Raw genomic sequence first — 8,612 nt, 5'->3', positions numbered from 1 at the left:
AGGTTGACAAGGAGATCCCCAGGACCAGAAGGCAGGTCCAGGTACCCATGGCTGATGAATGAATCACCCAAGCTGTGTTCAAGGATGCTCTGCAGGACCCAAGAACACAAGAGCATTGTTCAAAAACCCCTGGAAGCCACATTCACCTCAGTCTTAAACTTTCATTGGAACTTCGTTATTTGAACTGTCAAAAATCTGAGGCAAGTGGACTGAGGCCAGTTTCATGCCAGGTCTGAGCTGGCGGGCGGTCTAACCCTGGGCAGAGAATGGGAAATTTATAATAGACAGCGCTGAAGGGTCCAAACCTGCCCTGACAACATAACTGGACAAACGAATGACAGTGGGCTGCAGACACTTAAGGGTTCATGGAATGGACCATACAGACAGCTGACCTTAAAGACTGGGGGAGTCTAGATGTTTGGACTGAGTGCTAGGCTAAAGACCTGAGTTTTCGGTAAGATTATATATATATGTTTACAGTGCTGTGCAAAAATTTAAGATACTTGGGGAAAAAAGCTGTCAAGTGAGAATGCTTCCAAAAATAATGCTCTTAATTAATAAACTTCCTACAAAGCTTAGTAACCATAAATCGTCAACATCTGCTTGTTCTGAGCAGGGTTGCGGCGGGCTTGGCCGAGTGCCGCTCTCTGGTGGGTCTGGGGTTCGAGTCCTGCTTGGGGTGCCTTGTGGTGGACTGGCATCCCGTCCTGGGTGTGTCCCCTCCCCCTCCAGCCTTGTGCCTTGTGTTGCGGGGTTGGGCTGCAGTTCGCAGTGATGCTGCTTGGAACTAGCGGGTTCAGACTCTGTGTGTGTGTGTGTGTGTGTATATATTTGGTGGATATGCTATTTTGTGCCTTAATCCCACCCTTTCCTTTTGCTCTTTCTACCCTACAATAGGCAAGACCAGTTTTACCAATGAATAACTTAAATACAATTGAAAGCAAAATCTGCATTAATGGGTCCTAAGCTTGTCAGTTGGCTGCCCTGCAGACCTGCAAAGATGTTCACATTTACATCATACAGTAATAAATTTATTCTCTTTTTGCCTCAGTGAAGAAGGCAGGGTTTAAAACAGGAGCGCAATGGGGATAAATCTGATTTATTCCAGTTTCATGAAGAGCTTATACTTTATTCTGCTTATTTGTCACAAGTCTACAGTGTAGCGGGCTTGAAAGTAACCAGAAACACTCGGTCAGTGTTGACTTTTAATTCTGTATGTCAGCGTCATCTGTACAGAACTACCATGCAATTGCACTCCAGAGCTTAAATTCTTAAACTTTAGACATTTTAAAAACATTTCAATCAGACTAATGTCTTTAAGATGACTTATATGATGAATTTTAATAGTAGTATTTTAGTAACTTAAATGAAGTATGACTGGTCTTCTTCTGACATGACACAGACTGATGCATACAGGATAATACAGCCCTTACCTGAAGCTCTGAAATCTCGAGTCCTTGTTGAGAGCACAGATGTTCTGCAGCACATTCAGCCATCCTCATGCATCATATTTATATGTTTACAGGAGGAAGACTGAGGGCTAAAACCTTCCAATCAGTAAATTGGTAGGCATGAAGAGCTGCTTCCTTGTTCCTTCTTGTAAGATTGCAATACCATTTTTAGCTTGTTCTCCAGATTACATACCTGATTATTATAGCATTTTCAGCTACTGTGTTGCAAGGGTGTTGCTGGATGAATCTCAGCAGGGTGGAGGGATTGATGGCTGACATATGTACAATACACACACACACACACATTCTCAGAACCGCTTGTCCCTTACGGGGTCACGGGGAACCGGAGCCTAACCCGGCAACACAGGGCGTAAGGCCGGAGGGGGAAGGGGACACACCCAGGACGGGACGCCAGTCCGCCGCAAGGCACCCCAAGCGGGACTTGAACCCCAGACCCACTGGAGAGCAGGACTGCGGTCCAACCCACTGCGCCACCGCACCCCCTCATGTACAATACAAACAGTGCTAAACAATCAATGAACCAAATTAATAAATGAATGAATGAATGAAAGCTTGGGATCAAAGGAACGGCACTAAGATGGTTTGAGTCCTAGCTATCTGACAGATCCTATCAAGTTGTCTGGTGGAGCTCTCGTTTTTCTCATCTGCCACTCACTACCAGTGTCCCGCAGGGCTCGGTATTGGGTCCTCTTCTCTTCTCAATCAACACCTCCTCCCTCGGCCCGGTCATAGCCTTCCATGGATTCAAGTTCCACTGCTATGCCGATGATACCCAGCTCTTCCTCTCCTTTCCACCTGGAGTGTCAGACATTTCTCCATGTATTGCTGCCTGCCTGTCGGACATCTCTGCATGGCTGTCTGATCATCACCTCCAGCTCAACCTCTCCAAAGCAGAGATTCTTCACCTCCCAGCTGACTTGTCCTCCTGTCACGATCTATTAATCAGACTGGACAACTCACACATTTTGCCTACCTCCTCGGCCAAGAGTCTGGGAGTAATGAATGACTCGAGTCTGTCTTTCTCTCGGGACATCGAAGCTGCAGATACATCATGCATAATATTCGTAGGATCCATCCCAACTAACTCTGCCCAACTATTTGTCCAGGCCATGGTGACCTCCTGTCTGGACTACTGCAACTCTCTCCTGTGTGGCCTTCCTGCTACTGCCATCAAACCTCTGCAGCTGATTCAGAATGCTGCTGCACAAGATGTGTGTGATTTGCCACAGTGTTCCCATGTATCTCCTCTACTCATCTCTCTGCACTGGCTTCCTATAGTTGCCCGAATCAAATACAAGACCCTGGATATTGTCTACAAATGCATCAACAGAACTGCTCCCAGTTATTTATAAGACTTGATCAACTGCTACACCCTAACCAGACCCCTTCGCTCATCTAGTTCTGCTTGCTTGGTGGTCCCGCACACGAAAGGTAAAGCACAGAGGTTCTTGTTTCTGGCTCCGATATGGTGGAATGACCTTCTCCTCTCACTCAGAACTGCAGAGGCTCTGTCTACTTTCAAGAAAAGGTTGAAAACTCATTTTTACCGGACCCATTTCGCCCAAGATCTCTCCAGCTCATGTGTGGTGTAAATGTTCAGAATGATGATCTTCCCCAGATAGGCCTTTACACAGTCGCTTAAGTGGTTTTTTTCTGTGCAGGATGCCCATGAGGGGTGGCCAGCCACTGGCACTTGGACCCCAAGAGGTTTTTCGTCTCCTTTCCCTTTGGTTGTGAGTTGTTTTTTGTTTCCTTTTGTTTTAGACAAGTCTAATAGCCTTAATACCTAACATAGTTTTTGTAGTAACTGAAGGTAAATGTAAATATTTACTTGTATGATTTTTTATTTTCATCAAAGGGTAGCTCAATGCATAGTCGTTAGAGCTGCTGCCATTAGATGCTAAGGTTGCAGTTTTGAATCCACCCTCCAGCAGTAGTACCCATGAGCAACGTACTTATCTTAACTTGCTCCAGTAAAATGGTCCAGCTACATAAATGAGGAGATAATTGTAGGTAGTTTAACATTGTAAGTTGTTCTGGAGAAAAGTGTTTGCTAAATGTAAGCAATCCTTTGATAAGTGGTTGATATCACTGTGTGAGAGAAGAATATCCTGTAAAAATTAGCTAAAAAATTTGGAAACTTCCATGTCACAAAGTGTTTTTATGATAATTTCTTTTCAGACTTAAACAGTATTGATTTATATGTATATGTCAGTTTATATCATTAATTTCTTTTATATATTATATATATGATATACATACATACACACAGACACACAGTGTGTGTGCATTTCATTTCCTGGGCCTTCAATGATATTCAAACTCATTACTCTGCGTTATGGTGAACACAGCAAACCAGGATGATGGACTGAAAAGCAGGTGCATTTATTTCAAGAACACAAAAGTCTTATTCATAATCTCAGAATAGAGGATTATGGAGGTGTCAGAGTATGGGCAAGAACTGTATCTTTTCGGGTTCAGAAAACGCGTCAAAGTGCATCTGACCAGCTGCTTTTATACTCCGTGGTCGTCAGGCACGATCAGGACGTGGTCAGGGGGTGACAATGACACTTTGTAATGAAATATTATATAGCCATAAAAGATAATATGTATCATGCTTAAAGTATTGGTTTACGGTTATAAACTGATATTTTTTACAGTGATTAATTGAGTTTAGTGATAGCAAGCAGAGTGGGTTCCATAGAGAAAAGTTAGTCAAACGGAACAATGGTTGTATATAGAGCACATCCATTGATCCACACACCCTCACTTGTGTGGCCAGGATGTGTCTAAGTACATTTGCACCAGGCTACCTTAGAGTGTTTGTAAGAGACAAGGAAAGAAGGTACAGGTAGACACATTCCTTCTCCACATCGATAATTAATGGAGAAGTTGAGTACATCCTGTCTCATCTACACCATTCTTCTGAAAAACCTGTTTTGGTCAGTAACAGACAATGAAACATTTCTTCAATAGTCCACAGTGCTTCACTTTGTACAAATGAGGAAATTAATATGTTAAAAAGGAATAAATTCTGCTGAAACTTTGGTTTTCTGTTGTTGTTTTTTAAATGTCCTCACCTAATGGAAGAAATAATGAACCAAGTGATGCTGACAATTAAAGTAAATAAATAACTGAATAAATGGTCAATAGAAACCGTACTAAAATGTTACCAAGGCCCTTCTGTTGCAACTTCTCTCCTTGCAATGCTACAGTATCCTCCAAAGTGGCCTCCCTCTCCTTGACCCTCATTCTCCTCAGTCCTTCTCAGTGCACCAGATGCTGCTTGCCACTCTAGAATACCTTCAAATTGAAGTAGCAGTACTGAAATGGTTAAATCCTACCTATCAGGTAGATATTACCAGTTCATTTGACTTCACTACTACGGTGTTGGGTCCTTTGCTCTTAATGCTATAATACTAAAAGATTTACATATAACAAACAGTTGAAGAAAGCTTTTTTCTGGTCTGGGGGTTCATGCTGTTGAGGATTCTCACAGCCTGAGGGAGGAAGCTATTGTACATTCAGGAGGACGTGATTCAGATACTTTTGGATCTTCTGCTGGATGGCAGGAGGATGAAAAGACAGCACGAAGGGTGGATGGGGTCAGTTGTGATGCTGTGGGCCTTGTGGGTGCACTGTATATGGTACATGTCCTGTATGGAGGGGAGAAGGGCACCGATGATCCATCCTGGAATGTTCCATATCCGTTCTAAGCAGCTGTGATCAGAAATTTTGCTCTTCCTATATCAGGCAATGATGTAGTTTGTCAGTTTGTGAACATGTAGTATAGATGTGTGTGTGTCTTGATTACAAATGTAGTCCTATGTAGAGAAACAAGAGTTATGTCATGTGTGAAGCCTGCAACATGAGGAAGAAACATTGTTTTATCTTTTGATCCTTTTGTCTTTGCCTAAAATAGAATTTCCAGAAATGTATCTTAGGCTCAGCAAGAGAAGGTTGTCGGGCTTTGGAGAAACCGTAATGCAACGACCGAGAAGCACGTCAGCTGAATTTCACTTTCCAGTAAAGAAGATGTAGAAGATCACAAGTTTCTTTCAGGCCACTCCCACTCATACCGAAGAATCTGGTTTTAGCTGCTCTAACAGGTACATGCACACAACTTTATATTTTGGGTGATACAGGAAACGCAAAACTTATTTAAGGGTCTCATAAAACTCTGCTCACCCCCACAAACAAATAGCAAAAGTGTGCAGCAACACATGTTAAAAATACACTGCTCAAAAAAATTAAAGGAACACTTTGAAAACACATTGGATCTCAATGGGGAAAAAAATCATGCTGGATATCTATACTGATATGGATTGGGTAATGTGTTAGGAACGAAAGGATGCCACATCGTTTGATGGAAATGAAAATTATCAACCTACAGAGGGCTGAATTCAAGGACACCCCGAAAATCAAAGTGAAAAAATGATGCGGCAGGCTAGTCCATTTTGCTGAAATTTCATTGCAGCAACTCAAAATGGTACTCAGTAGTTTGTATGGCCCCCACGTGTTTGTATGCATGCCTGACAACGTTGGGTCATGCTCCTAATGAGACGACGGATGGTGTCCTGGGGTATTCCCTCCCAGATCTGGACCACTGCATCACTGAGCTCCTGGACAGTCTGAGGTGCAACCTGGTGGCGTCAGATGGACTGAAACATAATGTCCCAGAGGTGTTCTATTGGATTTAGGTCAGGCGAGTGTCGGGGCCATTCAATGGTATCAATTCCTTCACCCTCCAGGAACTGCCTGCATACTCTCGCCACATGAGGCCGGGCATTGTCGTGCACCAGGAGGAACCCAGGACCCACTGCACCAGCGTAGGGTCTGACAATGGGTCCAGGGATTTCATCCCGATACCTAATGGCAGTCAGGGTGCCATTGTCTAGCCTGTGGAGGTCTGTGCGTCCCTCCATGGATATGTCTCCCCAGACCATCACTGACCCACCACCAAACCGGTCATGCTGAACGATGTTACAGGTAGCATAACGTTCTCCACGGCTCCTCCAGACCCTTTCACGTCTGTCACACGTGCTCAGGGTGAACCTGCTCTCATCTGTGAAAAGCACAGGGCGCCAGTGCAGACCTGCCAATTCTGGCGTTCCATGGCAAATGCCAATCGAGCTCCACGGTGCCGGGCAGTGAGCACAGGGCCCACTAGAGGACGTCGGGCCCTCAGGCCACCCTCACGAAGTCTGTTTCTGATTGTTTGGTCGGAGACATTCACACCAGTGGCCTGCTGGAGGTCATTTTGTAAGGCTCTGGCAGTGCTCATCCTGTTCCTCCTTGCACAAAGGAGCAGATACCGGTCCTGCTGATGGGTTAAGGACCTTCTACGGCCCTGTCCAGCTCTCCTAGAGTAACTGCCTGTCTCCTGGAATCTCCTCCGTGCTCTTGAGACTGTGCTGGGAGACACAGCAAACCTTCTGGCAATGGCACGTATTGATGTGCCAACCTGGAGGAGTTGGACTGCCTGTGCAACCTCTGTGGGGTCCAGGTATCACCTCATGGTACCAGTAGTGACACCAACCCTAGCCAAATGCAAAACTAGTGAAAAACAGTCAGAAAAGATGAGGAGGGAAAAACTGTCAGTGGCCTCCACCTGTAAAACCATTCCTGTTTTGGGGGTCATCTCATTGTTGCCCCTCTAGTGCACCTGTTGTTAATTTCATTAACACCAAAGCAGCTGAAACTGATTAACAACCCCCTCTGTTACTTAACTGACCAGGTCAATATCCCAGGAGTTTAATTGACTTGATGTTATACTCTGATTAAAAAGTGTTCCTTTAATTTTTTTGAGCAGTGTATTTGTTTATGTTCAACAAACAGTAATTAAACAGTAACTCACCAACAGGTGAGTTACGCATATCGGGGAACGAAATTTTCTTTTTCTTTGGAACTCTGTGCCACATAGTACGTATAGTACAAGAGTAGTTGCTGGTGGTTAAGCTGTCCTTAAACAATCTTAAAGAAATTAAAGGCGAAATTAGGGCAGAAATTTTGACTGAACTCCTGTACAGAATGTAGAGATGAACATACAAAAGACACGTACATTATATTCACATTTGTATTTATTTTATTCACAAATGCTTTATTCCAAAGCAACATACATCTCTGAGTACAATACAAAAAGTGCATTACATCAACAAAACAGGAGATTTGGATGCAGACACGTCATTAAGTACAGTCAGTTTTTCACATTCCACCTTATTAACCAGTATACGTTACACAAGTTGCTGCACATACGCTTTTCTGTTATTAAACATATTTTTAAAAATAAGCATGAACATGCCAACTGTTACTTTTGTTAAAAAGGAAAACATTTTTCAAAACCGTAATAAATAGTAATAAAACTCCTTGGAAAACTATACAAAATTAACAAGAGGTTAACAAGTCTGCTCTTCATTGGCTCATGGTCTCTATATCATCAGAGAAAAGTCTCTCTCAAAAGTACTTCATACTGGGAGCAGTCGGTCTGTATACTGAACATGTGTACAACTTTTCTACATTTACATTTATTCATTTAGCAGACGCTTTTGTCCAAAGCGACGTACATCTCAGCAAAAGTACAATTTATGCATTACATTAAGAGAAGGAGACATAGCTGCAGACATGAAAGTCTCAAGCAAACCAAGTTTGTTTCCTAGCACTTGCTACACCGAGGCTCATCGTTCAAGTAGGTGCATAAGACAGAGACAAATCCCGATACCCACACTAATTTTTCACGAATGCACGGTGGGAAAAGCGGTAGCAAAACAACTACACTTATCAGAAACACCACGAACAGCAGCGATGCACCTCCAATGCAAAAGGGGACATGTACCCTGAACCAAGGGTACAGGGCTGTTATACCGCAAATCTGTAAACTGGGAGTCTTCACACTGCATATCTTTATTGCTGGTGGTTAAGCTGTCCTTCTCTATTTCCAATAACTTCCCAAATAATGCACCAAAAATTGTTATGAAACCCATTACTGGATAACACTGATGGGGATAAAAGGGCAAGTGTACCCTGAACCATACCAATTCATGTGTCAGAAGGGCACTGCTGTAGTGTCCTTCATCACAAAAGTTGATCTAAATTACTCCAGTAAAGCAAGTATGTCACTTTTCAGCTCAGATTTTGCTTTTA

The sequence above is a fragment of the Scleropages formosus genome, chromosome 6, assembly GCF_900964775.1.
Source record: "Scleropages formosus chromosome 6, fSclFor1.1, whole genome shotgun sequence".
NCBI classification, from domain to species: domain Eukaryota; kingdom Metazoa; phylum Chordata; class Actinopteri; order Osteoglossiformes; family Osteoglossidae; genus Scleropages; species Scleropages formosus.
This window is presented reverse-complemented; position numbering follows the sequence as displayed.